The sequence below is a fragment of the Schistocerca americana genome, chromosome 1 (assembly GCF_021461395.2).
Source record: "Schistocerca americana isolate TAMUIC-IGC-003095 chromosome 1, iqSchAmer2.1, whole genome shotgun sequence".
Classification (NCBI taxonomy): Eukaryota; Metazoa; Arthropoda; class Insecta; order Orthoptera; family Acrididae; genus Schistocerca; species Schistocerca americana.
The window spans coordinates 291,344,449-291,362,486 of NC_060119.1; the positions used below are offsets into that span (position 1 = coordinate 291,344,449).

General features: G+C 43.1%; 1 protein-coding gene across 1 annotated transcript in view; it reads right to left on the bottom strand.

The window, feature by feature from the left end:
* LOC124622113 (organic cation transporter protein-like) overlaps positions 1–18,038 on the bottom strand; it is a 252,790-nt gene that overhangs the window by 137,687 nt on the left and 97,065 nt on the right. The gene's annotated exons all lie outside the window — the stretch shown is intronic.

Below are 18,038 nucleotides of genomic sequence, written 5' to 3' on the forward strand. Positions count from 1 at the left end.
GAAACTTCACAGCAAGATTCAAAGAGCACATGGGTGTACTCCGTGTTAACAACCTGAGCAAATCCAGCTTTGCCACACGTCTTGCCCAACAATATCATTCTGCAAACAGCACAGAACAGGGAAGCTCCAGATACTTCATCTTGCTACCGAAGGCGTGGACCTTAGCTTTCTTGGAGAAATTCGAACATTTACCAACATAAATACAGCATTGAACCCCCTATTCAACGACCAGATTTAATTGAGAAACAAATTTTTCCTTCAGGATTTCGAAGAATTATTACCTCGAAACAGCTGTTGGATTCCCGGTAGTGGTGCAGGGTGCACACAGCCTCGCGAGACCAACTGACGAGCTTCTCGACCGATTAGAGTCAAGAAACCCGATAACAACTGGCAGCGTTGTGCTGATCACAGGCCCCTCCAGCCGCAACCCATGACGCCATCGTAGAGGCTGACACGGCGGCCGGTCAGGCCCTATTGGCACTTCTAGTGCCAGAGTGCGGAAATTTACGTAATTTTATACCTAGTATGTGTCTGTTTAGTAAGACACCTGGTTTGTAAATTAATTGTTTTAGTTAAATAATTTTTCATGCAAGGCTACATTTTACTGAATAGACATTTCAGACGTTTAGACATCTTTGTCATTTTTCAAGAACAGCATCATTGACACGAATGTACAATCTAGTATGGTTTCAGCACGCTGTAGACAGTATTCCTGAAACATTCGAAACATATGGAATGCTCCACATATACCCTAGCCCCAGAAGGCCACCAGGTAATAGGAGTAACGTAATATGAAATGCAGTACATTCAGGTCTTCCGATGTCGGAATGCGTAAGTCTCCGCAGAGGCCACTTCCGTCGCAGCTGAAGGTAACAAGTACCTGCTTCGTTAACATGCTGGCATTTCGCACCATAGCATCTGATGCCACATCAGCTAACTTGTAAGTAGGCTGTTTATGTTTTCTTATTGGCAACGTTACGTAGCGCTCTGTAGGAAAATCACTGGCTGTGCTGTGCGCAGTCTGTGGCTAGTTTGCATTGTTGTCTGCCATTGTAGTGTTGGGCAGCGGCAGCTGGATGTTAACAGCGCGTAGCGTTGGGCAGTTGGAGGTGAGCCGCCAGCAGTGGTGGATGTGGGGAGAGAGATGGCGGAGTTTTGAAATTTGTGAGACTGGATGTCATGAACTGCTATATATATTATGACTATTAAGGTAAATACATCATTTGTTCTCTATCAAAATCTTTCATTTGCTAACTATGCCTATCAGTAGTTAGTGCCTTCAGTAGTTAGAATCTTTTATTTAGCTGGCAGTAGTGGCGCTCGCTATATTGCAGTAGTTCGAGTAACGAAGATTTTTGGTGAGGTAAGTGATTTGTGAAAGGTATAGGTTAATGTTAGTCAGGGCCATTCTTTTGTAGGGATTTTTGAAAGTCAGATTGCGTTGCGCTAAAAATATTGTGTGTCAGTTTAAGCACAGTCGTATATATTTTTTCTAAGGGGACGTTTCAAACTTTTAAATCACTTCTCTGATTAGCCACTGCGTTCTCCAAAATGTTTAGTAAATCCTCTTGGCCAGCCCGATCACCAGACGTAAACCCACTGAAGCACGTGTTGAATGTTGTCTGACTTGAACTGATCTACAGGTCTCTCCAGGTCTCCGACATACCTGCCGTCAGGGAGCCTCCTGGGTAGTGCAGAACGGCGATTCATAGCTGAACACAATGCGAGGACATTCGTCAGCAGGCCATGCATCCCACTCGCGGCTGCACCACTCGAAACGCAGCTGTTTGTGTTGTGTCAATAGCACGGGCGGCAGTTCATTAGTCTAGCTGCTGCTAGTCTTTGACCAATGGCGCCAGATGACACAAAATGTTTCACGGAGACCATTACTTGTTCGCGGATCGCACACGTAGATGCGAAGGTCTTACGATGTGCTTGGTGCACAAAACGGTGATGCTCCCTTGTAGATGTCAGACGTGATCGTCCACAACTTCGACGATGAGAATGCCTGCCCTTACATTCCCATGCAGTATAGTGGTTCAAATGGGTCTGAACACTATGCGACTTAACTTCTGAGGTTATCAGTCGCCTAGAACTTAGAACTAATTAAACCTAACTAGCGGTCGCTCGGTTCCAGACTGTAGCGCCTAGAGCCGCACGGCCACTCCGGCCGGCTGCAGTATAGTATCAGGTTACTGTCGGATCCCAATGCCCCACAGATCTGGATGTTTCACAATTCGACCATTTAACCAAATGGTGATCCACAATGAGGTCCCTTCCAAACACTTTCAGTTACTGATAACGTTATCTCACATCTCCGTATCCTCCACAGTGGTTACTCAACACCTCGCACTGCTCGTCCTCATATGCCCTACCGGGCACGGTAACAACACTGAACAACACTAATGCACTTTCGCAGAGATTTGCAGCTCTAATCGTTTACAAATTTCCCTATGGTGCGTACGTGTACGAAGTTACACTGACCATATCTTCCGAGTGCTGCATTTCTTTTTGTAAGGTAGTGCATTTTACAGGTACAAGGGGGAAAAAAAATATTGCGTACGATTCGTCACAGTTTGCAAAATCAATGATTGCAAAATCAATGAGGGCTGTTTTGGAGTTGTTATTTCCTGGTAGACAATCTAGGTTTATTTTGAGTTTTGAAAGTGTGTAATACAGATGTGGTGTGCAATAACGGCCTGTGACCACTAAAACGTATTTATGTTGTCGCTTACCTACGCAGTACAAGCACCCACATAACTGTCGTCTGTTTCCACCCAGTGACACAGGTAGCCGAGAATAAAACACAGCCGGCTGGAGTGGCCGTGTGGTTCTAGGCGCTACAGTCTGGAACCGAGCGACCACTACGGTCGAAGGTTCGAATCCTGCCTCGGGCATGGATGTGTGTGATGTCCTTAGGTTAGTTAGGTTTAATTAGTTCTAAGTTCTAGGCGACTGATGACCTCAGAAGTTAAGTCGCATAGTGCTCAGAGCCATTTGAACCATTTGAATAAAATACAGCGGTACTCATAAATCGCCTACGTCGTCCTGATTTAAATAAATCTATCTAATGATGGGCAAACAGTACTTCGAAACAGGTGGTGGGAAGGTCAGTGAAAGTGACTGCCTGTAGTTTTCTGAGTATTTCAAGTGTTTTTCATTTATTATTTTGTGCTAACCCAATTTTTGTTGCTCTCGCCTTCAGTCCGCTGCCATGTTTGATATCGCCCTTCAAGCTTTACTATACACATCATCTTTGCGTAACTACTGCAGCCTACATCCACTTTAACCTCCTTACTGAGGACAAGCGTTGATCTCTTCCCCACAAATCCCATCCTACCGTCCCTCTCCTTCTCCAGCCACACCCTCAGGCACTTCTCTCAGTTACCAAATTAACTATTTATCGGTGTCTTAGGACGGATTCTAGTGTAATTGCGGTAAAATAAACGTGTCAAAGAAAACGACTTTTATTTCTTTTTTGACTTCTGATGTCTTTTTAACTCAGTTTCAGGAAAGTTGTGATTTTCGATTCATTGTGAGTCATAGGCATTATATTGCGTCCAACTACATATCGTTTCCAATCGGACAGTGTGCACATGTTTTTTTCTTCTTCTTTCTTTCAAGCAATGGAAATCGATAAGACCACGTATCTTTTGAATACAGAGTGAATCATCTAAAGCTTGCATCGCAGATATTCCGGAAATGGAAAGTGCTATTTATGTGTGGTTTCAGAAGAATGGATTAGAAGTCAGGGACTCTTATTTTTACCAATAAAAAGAATTTCATAATGCCTCGGAAGTCCATTTTTTTAAAAGTACACTATTTGAATGGAACAGTGCCTATTTACATTAACAAAGTGAAAGTTGGGTAAATTAGTATCTCAGTGACGTTTGTTGCACGATTCTAGTGCCAATAGTTTGCCAGATAATTTATTTTGAAAAGTTCCCACATCGACACTTTTTCTGTGGCATTCAGCCTGCGTTGTTGCTAGGCACGATGCGATGTTCCTTACAGTATGCTTTTGTGTTCCTCGAATGTATTGCAACTTGCTAGTCAATATGTGATAGTCCAAGCAGCAGGTCGTGAATGAACGATGGCATTTACCAATGTAGAAAAAACTGACATGTTCATGGTGTATGAAGACTGTAGGGACAATACAGTTCGTACTTGTATGGTGTACCCTGCAAGATATCCCAACAAACGTCAACCATCTCGGCAATCACCAATAACGCGAAAGTCATAGTGTAACCTAAACGACGTAACAGAAGGAAGCAAGTGACGACAGAAGAGCGGGAAATTAATGTTCTTGTTGATTTTGCAGCTGATCCGCACGTTAGCTCCCGCGCTATGGCAATGGAAGTGCCGTGAGTCAGGCAACTGTCCTACGCATTCTCCATCGACATGGATCCCATCCCTATCCACATCTCTCTCCATCAAGAGTTGCATGGACGTGCTTCTGAGAATCATGTTAACTTCCGTAGTTGGGCATTGAGACAGCGTCTCCAGATGTATCACGTATCCTGTTTAGTGATGAAGCCACATTTACCAATCATGGTCAGGTAAACCGCCGAAACGTGCGCTATTGATCCGTAGACAATCCACGTTGGCTTTGTCAAATGGAACGCCAGCGCCCATAGAGTGTAAACGTGTGGTGTCGGACAGTGAACCATCAGCTCATAGGCCAGTTTTTCATACACGGAACACTGATCGCGCACATATATCGCTATCTCCTAACAGACCATCTTCCACGAGTCCTAAAAGACGTTCCTCCGCGTACTATGAAGAACCTGTGGTACCAACATGATGGCTGCCCAGTCCACAGTGCACGTAGTACCATAGCTTGTCGTTGGATTGGCACAGAGGACCTATACCTTGTCGGGCCCGTTCCCCGGTTTTGACCCATGTAGACTTTTTTTCTGTGGGTAAAGCTGAAAGGCGCTGTTTGCAAGGATATGCTCTCCATTATATGAAACAACATAGTACTGCAGCCTGTTCGGACTTCTCCGTTGAAATGCTAGCTAGTGTGCAGCAGTCGTTCCGTACCAGACGAAGTGTGTATTGCCGCTGCCGGTGGTCATTCTGAACACGAACTGTGATGCGATATTGCAGTGCCTTTGTTATTCTGAATTACGAAGCAAAGTTTCCTCCGACGTGCATGTAGTGTGCAGTGTAGAGTTCTATCCGACTTATTACGTATATCATTGGCTTAGCGTGACAGAAAGAGCTGAAACCCAGAAAATACAGATAACCATGGTGATCGACGAGTTTGTCATCCGACAGAGGAAATTGATGCTGGTTATAAATTGGTAGTGAAAGTTTTATCGGTAGCTGTCCGTGGTGATTGAAATACCCAAAACAAATATGTCTTCGCTCAAGGGATTCAGATGAGCACATCCCTTGTCAAACGGAATAGATCAATGTAACTTAGCGATTTGACAACTAATACCCGCAGACCCATCTTCTGTATTCTTAGATATCATAATTATCGATGTAATTCGATTTCCTTGTTCCTCTTTCAGTGTTATATGTCATTCTGTATGGAGGTTTAAAGTACGGATATATTGGCCTGTAAGTTGCTAATTCTGTTTATGGGAGACTAACAATGAAACAGTAATGATAAGAGTTCAGCTCTAAAGGGAAGTCACTTGTCTCAATGCAGCGACTTTTAGGTCATCTTGGTGACAAAAAGTGTAGTCGATAGTAAGCGCGGTCAAGGCGATTACGGAAGACCCGGTTCATTACGATAGATGTGAATCTCTCTCTAGAGTGCCTGTGATAGTATGTTCCTTTGCCTTTTCAGATAACAGAGGGGAATGACTAGGAATGCTGAGTGAGTCGGTAGAAATATTTGTAAATTATGATTATCACTTTATTGTACTGATTCTTGTACTATTAAATATCCACGGTAGTGACTGTACATGAAAGACCAATTAGTTACAACGTAGTCATTAGTCGGAAACTAGTGACGCTCCTATTCCTGCGCTGATCATACGACAGCGTCGTACAAAGATTTTTTTTTCTTTATGTTGCTTTCTCCAACTTGTTTCTCAGCAACACTTTTTTTCAGACAAAAACAGAGACGTTTTGTATAAAGATCAATCTACGACACCAAGATCTGCAAATGTTGTACACGAGGATGAAGGCTGAGCGCACGATCTCAGAACTAAGCATACTGCGCTAGTCAACCGTGGCTATTTCATAACTTAAAATCAAGGACTGTCAACAGCAGTTAAAGCACATCTCAGTTTAAAGCAATTGTCACTAGCCCGCAGGACACATGGTAGAAGATCCAACAGTGTGCTCCCGTTACGAAAACAGCCCGGGAGATAACACATCGCTTGCGTTTTGGTTGTCAGCAGACAACGTGCAGATTCCAGAATGAATTTCACTCTGCAGCGGAGTGAACACTGATCTGAAACTTCCTGACAGGTTGAAACTGTGTGTTGGACTACTACTCGGTCCTGGGATCTCTGCCTTTACGGGCAAAAGCTGCATCGACTGAGCTAACCAAGCGTGATTCACTACCCGCCCTCTAAGCTTCACTTCCACCAGTACCTCTTCTCCTATGTTTCAAACTTCACAGAAGGGCTCCTGCAAGCCTTGCGGAACTAACACTGCTGAAAGAAGGAATACTACGGAGACACGGCTTAGCTACAACCTAGGATGGGACCTTGCTGTTCATGTTGCACGAATTTTATTCAGAAAGTAAGGTCCGATTGGTCGCTAAATGGAAACCATATTAAAAACAAAAATGTTTTATTTTCAACAGTTAGCTACACCTTCCAATAACTTCTCTACATATTCGCCGCTCCTATTAACAAATTTGTCGTAGCGCTGTAGTAACTTTCCAACACCCTCCTCATGGAAGGCAGCTGCCTGTACCTCCCCCCAATTTTCTATGCTGGTCTGCGGCTCGTTGGCTGTGCCAGTATGTTTCCATAGCTAGTTGTTCACGCGAGCACAGATGAGAATCAGAGGGAGCCAATTTCGGGCTGCGTGATGGCTGATCAAACACTTCCTACTGAAAACGCTGCAGGAGTGCACTACCCCACTACCGTGCTGAATGTGCGTTCAAAACTGGAAAGATCAACGTAAAGAGATCGACGGGCATACTAGAGACATTGCCCAACACGTCAGTGCAAAGATCATCGGATTTTCACTGTGGTGTCCATTTCGCTACAGATCTGACCTTGCTTTCCGAGTGACCCTGCGGACAATATAGTGGCAGTCTAGGGTTTTCGCAGATGAGGCAGTTATCTACACTGAAGTGCTGTTTGAAGAAAAAAAACTGCACAAATATCCAGTGTGATCTTGATAAGATATCAAAGACTGGCAATTTGCATTAAATTTAAAATTATGTACTTAACAGAACGATAAAACATGGTAGGAAGAACAGGAGGAGGAGATCAGTGTTTAATGTCCAGTCGATAACGAAAACATTAGAGAGGGAGCACAAGCTCCTGTTAGGGATGGAAACTTGCTGTGCCTTTCAATGGAACCCCCCCTGCATTTGCCTGAAGCGATTCAGGGAAACCACGGAAAACCTGAATCAGGATAGCCGGACGCGGGTTTTAATCGTCGTCCTCCGAAATTCTATCTCAGTCGGCTAACCACTGCAACACCTCGCTCGGCACCCGCAGCTCGTTGTCTAGTGGCTAGCGGGGTCCCGGGTTAGATTCCCGGCCACGTTGGGAATTTTCTCCGCCCTGGGGCTGTTTGTGTTCCCCTCATCATTTCATCACCATTCATTAAAGTGGCGAGATTGGACTGAGTAAAGATTGGGAATGTGTACGGGCGCGGATAATCACGTAGTTGAGCGCCCCACAAACCAAACATTATCATCGCCTCGCTCGGCTGACGAAACATACCATCCTATAACAACAGTATCAATGAGTCACAATTGGGATCGATAAACTGATACAAATATCTGAGTATAACAATGTGTAAGGATATGAAATTCGACGATCACGTAGTTAGTCGTAGGTGAATCATGTGGGAGCCTTCGGTTCATTATTAGAATACTAGGGAAATATAACTAGTCTACAAAGGAGACTGTCTATAAATCACTAGTGCGGACCATTGTAGAACAATGCCGTAGCGTATGGGACCCGGGCAAAATAGAAGTGGGGATATTGAACGTATAGAGAGAATCATGGTCACAGAACTAAGGCATGCGAGAGGGAGTCACGGAGATGCTCAAGAAAATGCACTGGCAAACACTGTAAGATAAACGACAATTATCCCCAAAACCTACTTACAAAGTTTCAAGAACCAGCTTTAAATGATGAATCAAGCATTGCCTGCTCCCTCAGGGTTCGTCAAGATAAGACTGGATTAATTATAGCGCAGACAGGGGCATTTAAACTGTCATTCTTCCCACGCTCCACACTTGAATGGAACTGGAAGAAGCCCTGATAACTGCCAAGCACTTCACAGTGGTTTGCAGCGTATGGATGTAGATTTTTCTGGAAAACAGTGTTCAGAACATTATTTACACTTAATTGCAGACATAGTTCGAGATAAGATAGATGTAATGAATTAGTTTTTTGTGAGTCGAATATACATCTGTGATAAAAAGTAGTGGCAACAACGCCGCAACATGACGTATGTACGTCACGTAGCATTCCCGTTGTATGCAGCTAATAGCAGAAGGTCAGTTGAAGCAGTGCAGTGAGCGGCGACGGCCGTGTTTGAGTCAGCTGCAGTGTGTACTGTTTGAAAGTGCGCAGAGACAGTTAGAGCACCCTAACAAAACAATATGTTTATGAAACACGAACAGCTCGCGCGGATCAAGAGTGAAGAGCACGTGCTCGAAGTACGCAACAGTGTTTCCTTCTGTCACCGCATCCCATCACCCTTCATGACCATGCACGAAGCCACACGGCGAACACTATGCAGGACCTCCCGCTTACACGGGTGTGTAAGATATTGAGACATCCGCCCTATTCACCCATATGAGTCCCTTGTGATTACGACCTACTCGCCAAAATGCTCTTCGTGGTATGGGCCACAAAATATGTGAAGATTTCTTCCGTGCCACAGGGCTGTCCTTCCAAGACATCAACAGAATTGCATGCGCTGATGGTGTACGCCGCCTTCCATCTCTGTGGGGGGAAGGTGATCGAGATATGGGACCATTATACTGGGGGCATGTAATACGGTGAACATTTTCGGTAATGTCTGATTTGATTTATAACCGTGTTGCCACTACTTTTTAAGCGACCTATGTACCTTGAGCTGACTCAGTAAGAATGCTTACCGTTCCATTCCAGAGGTTTGGTCTGAATGCCTGTGAAATTCAGTAACAACGGGCAATGTACTGTAACCTCAATGAAGACATACAGCTTGGTGTGAGGCGGCTGGAAAGAACGAAATAAATTCAACTCCTGTAGGCAACGTGCCAAACCGAGTGAATCGTGTGGTGGCTCATAGTCCAGATGTTTTGCAACATACAGTGCCTGAAAGCACCGACGAATCAAAGTGCTGCAATAATGTGTGATAACGCAAGATCCTCTAGGAGATCAATGTCACAAGGACGAACATTCTTACGTGAGTTGAAATGAAAACACGTAACACAGATGTTTGTATGTGTTGGCAAGATTACAAGCGGGAGAGAGAACATCCACAGGCCTAAAACCGTCGTTGATGGCGCTCACGGATAGTGACCACGAAACGTGGTTAGAATACATGTACATCAAACAGTAGTCTCAGCAGCTGTACTCTTTTACAGTACTTTGAGCTGAATCACGTGGTGGAGTTACTCCTCATTGTTCTGTAATATGATCGGTTGTTTTTGGGTTGTATATGAGCTGAAAAACATCACTTATCCCCGCCACCCTTGCTATTCACAAAAAAATAAATATAGAGTACGTCAGGTGTATTCCTAGATTAATAAGTGAGAATTATTTTTTTAAATTTTGTGTGCAAAGTTCTGGATGACAGTTCCGTGTCATTGAGCTTCTTCCCAATCAGCTACACATCTCTATAACAAACATCTGTAAACATACCGGAAGAAACAAGCTGCAGTCTTTGCTTCTCTTCTTCGTAGATGTGAACGACCACTCTAATCGAACTTAAAGCTTCGGTCAGTGAAAGAATGACAGTTTTGCAAACTCAGCCACATGAATACTGCTGTGGCCCAGCAACCATTATAATTTTAGCTACACCGAACAGAAATGAATATACAGTACTCCATATCGTGATGCAGCCAAAGTCAAAGTCAAAAATTAAGAAAATATAGTCAGTGAGAAGGAGCAGTGTAGCAAATGCCATTATTTGCTGACACATTCTACACCAGTCAGGATGAGTTTTTGGCAACGAGGCGCAAATGGGGTATAGTTCGTTTCATGAGCAGTAATAAGGTAATGTGTCTGACCTCGTATTTACAGTATGCTAATGACTTTCCACACGTCCTGATCGCCACGTTGTGATTGTAAGATCTCTACAAATTAATTTTTATCACAGTATAATTAATTTTTATCACAATATAATTAATTTTTCGGCAAGCAGACTGTTTCATTATTAGTACATCTCACATCCTTGAGTAGTAATCGTTTTAGGGTCTGTACATCAATTTGTAGAAGCGCAACCTTTATACCACCACTTTGTTGCCCGTCCGATTATTATTATTATTATTATTATTATTATTATTATTATTATTATTATTATTAATACCATCATCATGTTTGGTTTGTGGGACGCTCAACTGCGCGGTCATCTGCGCCCGTACAAATTCCCAATCATTACACAGTCCAATGCAGCCACTTTCGCGAATGACGACGAAATGAGGAGGACAACACAAACACCCAGTCCCCGGACAGAGAATATCCCCAATCTGGCCAGGAATCGAACCTGAGACTCTGTGCTCCAAAGTTAGCAACGCTAGCCACTAGACCATGAGCTGCTGGTCCATCAGAACAAAACCGGTAGACGTATAAAGTTGACATATGCGTCACATACTAAGGTCTATAGTTCCTTACTGCTTTAAAAAAGTTAAACTAAGTCAATGCAGTCAAAAGATACGCTGATTTATATTACATATCTTGCTACTCGCAAACTCACTCATTAAAATCTATAGTGTACTTCTCCTTATATGGAAGACGCAAGGTTTGAAAGTAAAAGCAAAGGATAGGGATCAGATTTTTTTTTCAAAGACAGACATTGTTGTACCACCGGAAGCTGCTATTAAATGATTTGTTCTGAGGCAGTTACTTGCGTGGTAGTGTCGTCATCCGACAGGCTTTCCAGCTCAAAGTGGTACAAACCAAAAGTAATCGTGGACACATAGTTTATAACGCGTAACGCCTGTTAGTATTTTGAAAGCTCTCGCTGCAGATCACTCAGTATCAGCTTTTGGTGGTATACAAGAGCCTTTCCTACTACAAATCGGAACTGTGGGTCATAGCTTAAAGAACAATTTAATTTGTACAAAAATGTTTCCCCTCTGCATTATATTCATCCCTTTCATCGAAGACTGTGGCTCGAGCACTTTAGACGGCTGCCAACAAACAAGTGGACGTCCGACAATCGCAAGACTAATCTTACCAGCACTCATGTAACAGTTTCCCGTTGCCTCATAGAAATTTGCCTAAGTCGTCGCTCCGGCACGCGGCATTTTGTGCATGCGCGCCGTGCGCTGTTTACCTTTTGATCCGAGCCGCCTTCTTCTGCCCACACTGCTGGCTGCCAGATCGCTGACAGAGATCAGGGCGGTCACCGCGGCGTATCCGGTAAGCGCGAGATAAGGGGGTGTCGCCGGTGGAGAACGGCGCCAACGGGATTTGCCTCGCCTCGCAAGAAACGGACCGTCTCACTGAGTGCTCAACTCGCTGTCAACCGGCTTTTAATAGGAGCTTAGCGCTCATCGCACTCGGCTTATCTCTATCTGCTCTCTTGTTCTGTGGATATAGGCACAAATACTGTACCGTGTTGACCGTCCTTCAGTCTCGTCTTCGTTGACATCGTCTGCAGCATTCGGTGATTCATTACAATTTTTTCCATCTCCTGCAATCTATCTTGCCCTCCTCTCCTCTTATTCTCTACTGACGCGTCCTAGTTGCTTTGACTGTCCCCCATAAACAGACCATTTCTAATGCAGATTGTGAACAAACTTCGTGTCACAGATTTTGTCAGAATTCTCGGCATACGAGATGGCGTACTCTGGTGGTTAATGAGAGAGGGAGAAAATGCCTATGGCTACATCAGTCAGTCGTAACTGTACTTAGTCAACTCATACAAATATAACAATATGTACGAATGTGAAATGGAACTATCACATAGGCTCAGTCGTGGGTAAAACAGGTTGCAGACTGCGTTTTAGTGGCAGAATACTGGAGAAATTCAACCACTGTTAAGAGGAGATTGATTACAGAATACTTGTGCGACGCACCCTATGACATTGCTCATGTGTGTCGAATAGCACTATCGGGGATATTGAACGGATACAAATGTCATCAGGTTTAATTGACTCCTAGGTTTTCTTTAATGGGGACTCCATCAGGATTACGTGCACCACGACCACCTAAGGTACAAATTCAGCTCTGTGAGTTGTACATTTGGTCTGACAAGTACTGTTCACTGACACATGCAGATATTGCAATTTTACTGCTTGTATTTGTAAGTCCACAGGGTTTTAATACTAACACTTACGATGGCCACGCAATGATTGAAATCGATTTGCAACATAAATAAAGATTTCTACTTCAATAACTAACCCTGTTCCACCTTGTGTTATTACAGGAGTGTGTCACGGAAAGGCTTTTAGACAGCTCCACGTTATCCGACAAAGCCAGCTCACAAAGTTTCAAGAAACAGCCTTAGGTGTTGAATCTAAGAATATGCAACAACCCCCCTGTGTATCGCTGCTCTAGTTGTCACAAGGACAAGATTAGACTAATTACAGCATCCACAGAGGAGTTTACAAACTCTTTATTCTTGCGCTCCATACTTCAACGGAACGAGAAGAAGCGGAAATAACCTCTGCAGTGCACTTGACAGTATTTGCAGACTACACATGTAGATGTAGAACACGTTCCGGCCCGTTGCTCAGACTGTGGCAGGAGGCGTATCGGTTTTATCCATTTAGAACTTCGGAGGGGTTTGTCGGAAGCATCTTGGCATTGGTGTGTCGGTGTAATAAGTTACCCTTTGTGTGTTAAAGATGTAGAGATAGGGGCAGATGAAGACAAAAGGAAATAGAAATCGGATACAAACTTTTTGCTCGGATAACTAGGAACGAATATTTGAAAATAATTCGCAATACACAACAAGAAATATAAATAAATCTGATGGGAAATGATGTTAAACATACAGACTGACTGATTGTGTTAATCTCTGGAAAGTGAAATGAAAGTTAAAATACCCGCTACCGTATCTTTTGCACTTCATTTACGCAACCAGGTTCGGTGGGCCATTACACAATCTTTATGCCCCTTGACCGACGTAAATTGGATCATGTGAGGTCATAACATGAGCCCGTATTAAATAAACGGTATCCGTAGATCTCTGGCTTACACCCCACTATCCCTTCGTTCACCAACCGACGACACGGAATAGTGTCGTGTAAACCAGAGATCAGCGGACACAGTTTATGTAATATTACTTCATGTTATGACTGCACACGAGATTGGATTCCTCCCAAATTACGTTGAGCAAGTGTCAATACAAAAGGGACGGCTGAAGGGGTTTTAATTTTTATATCACCTTAAACAGCAGAGGTCCTTGTAACCATCTGTTATAAGGACAGACATGTTTAAATTCTTGCAACTGAAGTATATAAAATTTTATTTTCTTACAGTAAAGTGAATCTGTTTCTTTAGAAATTTACGTATCCGTAAACAATTTAAATAAAGTATGAACATAACTTTAAAAAAAGCTGGTAGGTCTGCACAGCAATAAAAGCGCAATAACAGAGCTGCCGGCTAATCCTAAGTCCAGTCCCATTAACATAAATATATTTTCCGGGAGAATTTACCACAGTTGTAGGGTTGACAAAGGATATCAAATTGGCAGGTGTGTGGGTGCGGACCGTAATGTTCACCTCATTCTTCGCTCGCTCTTTTTTTTTTTTAGTTGTTCTACTAACAGGTCTCTGCAGAGCAGAATTGCGTATTCGTTCCCGTTCTTAGCCTAGTCTATCCTGTTTAAGCCTCTTTATCTCTGAGTACTGCATCCTGCATCCAGGTTCAAGTGACGCTTTACACACACACACACACACACACACACACACACACACACACACACACACACACACGAATTTATCAGTTTATGCATTAAATGACGTCTGGATACTGTGTGTGTTCCACTATTGCACGCTAGTGACGTAAAATAACTAATTTATTTTGTTCGCACCACCATGACCGTCATACAATACGTTTTGTAAATGTGAGCAATACATTTCTATCGTCCTTGAATATCTTCGTAAAAGAAATAAAAATTTAAAGAGCAGAAACATTACCAGTTTTATCTGTGATAATGATGGTTAAGCATCAGGGCAGCTTATTAAGTTACTTTAAGAAGAAACTGGAACCAATGTCTTTCGGAAGTATGTGTGGCAAGACGAGTTTCGTGTTTTCACCCATCATCAGTCGGCATAGAACATTGTTCATTAACACAACGGTTTTCTTGGCCGCATTTTTAACGCAGCAGCTGCGTTCTATCCTGTTACTTGTGGCAGTTTTTTTCTCATTGGCGTGCGCGCGCGCGTACACACACACACACACACACACACACACACACACACACACACACACACACTTTTGGACTTACAAGCTGCCCACATGGCTACTGCTGAGTTAAATCAGTGCATCGATGACGCTTAAAGACACTATCCATAGCAATGCAATGAAAGGAGCTACAAATTACAGGATTAAAGTCTGCAGCGTTGAAAATGCAGCCAACAAAAATGTTGTACTAATGAAGATATGAATTTATTACACCAACTTAAGATCGCTGAAAGCCCGAAACGCGTTTTGGCGTACACAAAGTTACATAAAAATCAATGGTTGCTGCATTTAATTAAAGAATATATATCATTAATGCTAAATATTTTTCAAGCACTTCTTTTACTAGCTGTTTGGATAGTACGTTAAGGAATGTCACGAACGTGTGGGATTCCCTGCTTATATTCTTGTAAACAATACCTGTACATACTTGCAGCTGTCAATCGTTTATGCAAAGGTTAAATCTCTCTGACTTTCTGTCTTACAGCCTTTCATAGCACTGATCCCTCAGAAAGCTAATTCGTCAACCTTATCACTTTACTGTTGGATTAGCCCAATCAGACTACGCAGAACAAACGAAGCGTTTGCGAAAGTCTATGTTGATTATCAGATGTCTTTTATTTCCTCGTGAATTTTATAATGAACATTTTTAATTTCACGCATTTTCTTCTAGTATACAGGACAGATACCTTTTACTTGCGAGCACAACTGTACCTTGAATTTTACAGTGCCTTGGTAGTAAAGCAGATATTTTGCTGTTTTCTGTCTATATTTTGCTGCAGAACAATAAAAACAAACAGTACTAAGACTCCACTGCATAATTTTCCTACTTGCTATCTCTTAACTGGGTGTTGTGTGATGTCCTTAGGTTAGTTAGGTTTAAGTAGTTCTAAGTTCTAGGGGACTGATGACCATAGATGTTAAGTCCCATAGTGCTCAGAGCCATTTGAACCAATTTATCTCTTAACTCTACAAAGGGAACCTCTTTCATCGCCCTACCAGCGAAAACTGACTTGGCGCTATGGTACCGACCTCTGAAAAGCACAAATTGCACTGAATGATGAAAAGGCACAATTGCGTGGAAGAGGTTCGGAACGATAGTATGCCCTGCTCAAAGAGGGGGTGATACATTTCACTTGTAACTGATGCGTATGGCAGTACAACTCCTTAATACTGGTGGATGGAAATCCTTCGAAGGCACTCCGCAGTAGGTGGTGGTTTTCATCAACATTCGTAAGCTGTGGGAGTCATATCACTGATTATTTTTACACGACAAAATGGCTCTGGGCACTATGGGACTTAACTTCTGAGGTCATCAGTCCCCTAGAACTTAGAACTACTTAAACCTAACTAACCTAAGGACATCACACACATCCATGCCCGAGGCAGGATTCGAACCTGCGAGCGTAGCGGTCACGCGGTTCCAGACTGACGCGCCTAGAACCGCACGGCCACACCGGCCGGCGAGAATGTGAGAAGTGAGGTAGGAAATGCGAATGGTCGACTTCGGTTTATTGGCAGAAGTTTAGGAAAGAGTGGTTCACCTGTAAAGGAGACCGCATATAGGACGCTGGTGCGTCCTGTTCTTGGATACTGCTCAAGTGTTTGGGAACCGTCTCAGGTCGGGTTGAAGGAAGACATCAAAGCATTTCTGAGGCGGCCTGCTAGATCTGTTACTCGTAGGTTCGAACAACACTTAAGTGCTATGGAGATGCTTCGAGAACTCAAATGGGAATCATCGGAGGGAACATGACGTTCTTTTCGAGAAACACTATTGAGAAAATTTACAGAACCGGCATTTGAATCTGTTTTACGAATAATTCTACTGCCGCCAACATACACTGGGCGCAACGACCACGAAGATAAGATACAAGAAATTTGGGCTCATACGGAGGAATGTAAATAGTCTTTTTCCCTCGCACTATTTGCGAATGGAAGAGAGTGCCGTCCGCCATGCACCGTACGGTGGCTTGTGCAGTATCGATGTAGCTGTAGGTAAGGAGGGGCATGTAGTCAGCACACCGCTCTCCTGGGCGTTAGTTTTAATGACCGAAGGCGTTACAACAATCACCATCGACATTTATCGAAAAATCTTTTGGATTACAAAAATGCGAGGGTGAGCTGAAAAATAAAGCTTCTGATTTTTTCTGATCTCGATATCGGCTCCGGTTTTACATTTCTGGATTTCCGGAAGGCTTTTGACACAGTAAAACACAAGCGGCTTTTAGTGAATTGCGTACTTACGACAGTTATGTGACTGGATTTGTGATTTCCTGTCAGAGGGGTCACAGTTCGTACTAATTGACGGAAGTCATCGAGTAAAACAGGAGTGATTTCTGGCGTTCCGCAAGGTAGTGTTATAGGCCCTTTGCTGTTCTTTACCTATATAAACGATTTGGGAGACAATCTAAACAGGCGTCTAAGGTTTTTTGCAGATGACGCTGTCGTTTATCCACTAATAAAGTCATCAAAAGATAAAAACAAATTGCCAAACGATTTAGTAAAGATACCTGAATGGTGCGAAAATTGGCAGTTGATCGTAAATAACGAAAAGTGTGAGGTCATCCACACGAGTGCTAAAAGAAATCCGTTAAACTTCGGTACACGATCAATCAGTCAAATCTAAAGGCCATAAATTCAACCAAATACCTACGAATTACGATTACGAACAACTTAAATTGAAAGGAACACACAGAAAATATTGTGGGGGTGGCTAACCAAAGACTGCGTTTTATTGGCAGGACACTTAGAAAATGTAATAGATCTAATATGGAGACTGCCTACACCACGCTTGTCCGTCTTCTTTTAGACTACTGCTGCGCGGTGTGGGATCCTTACAAGATAGGATTGACGGAGTATATCGAAAATGTTTAACGAAGGGCAGAACGTTTTGTGTTATCGCGAATAGGGGAGAGACTGTCACTGAAATGATACAGGATTTTGGCTGGACGTCATTAAAACGAGCGTTTTTCGTTGAGTCGGAATTTCTTACCAAATTCCAATCACCAACTTTCTCCTCCGAATGTGAAAATATTTTGTTGACACTGACCTACATAGGGAGAAACGATCACCACGATAAAATAAGGGAAATCAGAGCTCTTACGGAAAGATAGGTGTTCGTTCTTTCCGTGCACTATACGAGATTTTAATAATAGAGAATTGTAAATGTGGTTCGATGAACCCTCTGTCAGGCACTGGTGGTGATTTGCAGAGAATCAATGTAGATGTTGATGTACATGCCATGCGTGTTAACCGGTCGAATTTCACATTTCGCTGATGCAAGTTGCAACCCTGTACCACTGGAGGGCTTCGGATTGC